General features: G+C 50.1%; 1 protein-coding gene across 3 annotated transcripts in view; it reads right to left on the bottom strand.

Moving 5' to 3' along the window:
* Window positions 1-1,092: 1,092 nt before the first annotated feature.
* Window positions 1,093-1,604, bottom strand: part of Pax2 (paired box 2) — a 92,177-nt gene continuing 91,665 nt past the window's right edge. For all 3 annotated transcript variants that reach the window (XM_031390442.1, XM_031390443.1, XM_031390441.1), the window contains one exon: window positions 1,093-1,604. This exon is cut by the window's right edge. The gene's annotated coding sequence lies outside the window, so the exon portion shown is untranslated.

Here is a 1,604-nt window from a genome sequence, read left to right as displayed (position 1 = left end):
GCAGCCAGAACCCCTCTAGGACATGTAGGCCCACACAGAAGAAAAAAAGCCATTTGGATGCAGGAATCCACTGACCCACCCACTCTCATTCTTCCTTTGCCTGGGGTACCTGCTTTTCCTCTCTGAGTACACTCAGACCCTCCACCTGAGCCACTACTCTCCGCAGCTGACGGAGAGGCCACCAGGCAACATCCTGGTGGTCCACAAGGTCCCATGAGCTGGCTTTTAGGGTCTAGAAATAAATGCTGAAAAAGAACCTCTTAGGGGGACACGAGACACATTTACGACTGTGCCAATGAGCAGCTGAACCCACTTTGGGAGCCAAGAGAAGACAGGACCCTAGGTGACCATCTCCCACCCATGAAGAGAGGGCCCCAGACTTTGCTCATTCTGAGAATCTGAGCCCCTAGGTGTGGTCGTGGGACACTAGCAATAAGGCAAGGCTGATTTGGTAGAGAAGGGCAGGCCAAAGTTACTCTGAAGTTCCAGAAAGCCAAAACTTTTTGGCCAAAGGCTTGGGTAGGTGGGGGAAGGGTGGCACCGAGGGACTGACTTCTTTAAGCCACTCTCAGAGTTCAACTTCAGTCCAGGGGAGTTTAGGCCAAGAATTTAGAGGAGGTCCCCAAACGGAGCTGGATCCTTGACAGAATTATCGAGGGTCTGTCTACCAGTGCTAGAACAGGCCTATCCCAGAGGCAGGGAGAGACAAACCTGGAGCCATGGGGAGTGACATACAAAATTTTATTATTATTATTATTTATTATTATTTATTTATTATGTGCACAAAAAAAAGAAAAGAGAGAGAAGAAAGAAAAAAAGGAAAAATAATCAAAACTAACCGACACGTTGAAAGTGGCGGAGGAGCCCCGAACTTGTGGAAGGCTAAGCCTTATCCTGGATTCCGCACTCCTGGAGCGCGGCCAGCTCCACACAAGACTGGGTCAGGCTGGGCCTCGAAGCTGGGACCTCGTTGCCCTCACCACTGGAGCACGGTCAGGTGCCGGCAGTTCTCTTAGATTGTTCTCTTTTCTCGCTTTCCTTTTCAAATAAAAGGCTCGAAGGGAAGCGCAATCTGGGCTAGGACTCCAAGCCTTTTCGGATTTGTTCAAGGATTTTTATTTATTTATTTATTTGCTTATTTTTTTCACTTTTATTTACTTTGTTTCTGTTATTTCGAGTCGTCACGATCCACGGTTGAGGAGACATGCAGGGAGCATCGCCGCTACTGAGAGAGCAACTACAGGGTGGGGCAGGGCAGGGTGGCCTGGTCGGGCACGTGGGGCATGGCCACAAGGGGTCAAGCCCCGAGGTTGGCTCTGCCACCTTTGATGTAGCCTTGGAGGCCTAGGGCAGAAGGGACCGAGACAGAGACAAGTGAAGCAGAGAAAGAGACACAGAAGGGTCGAGAGCAGCAGAGAAAAGGGAGATGAAGTGGGCGAGATGCAGGGCGGTGAGCGCGAAAACACGGAATTACAGAGAGACAGCCAACACAACAGGCGAGAGGTGTCCACGGGACCATGTTCGTCATTTTGCATAGAGATTTCTTTCATAATTTTTTTTTGTAACGTAAAAAAAATGCCCCCCTCCCCCAGGACGTGCTGTGC

Source organism: Mastomys coucha, unplaced genomic scaffold (genome assembly GCF_008632895.1).
Source record: "Mastomys coucha isolate ucsf_1 unplaced genomic scaffold, UCSF_Mcou_1 pScaffold21, whole genome shotgun sequence".
Taxonomy (NCBI): Eukaryota; Metazoa; Chordata; class Mammalia; order Rodentia; family Muridae; genus Mastomys; species Mastomys coucha.
The sequence above is the reverse complement of the archived record's forward strand: the minus strand, read 5'-3'. Positions and strand labels throughout refer to the sequence as shown.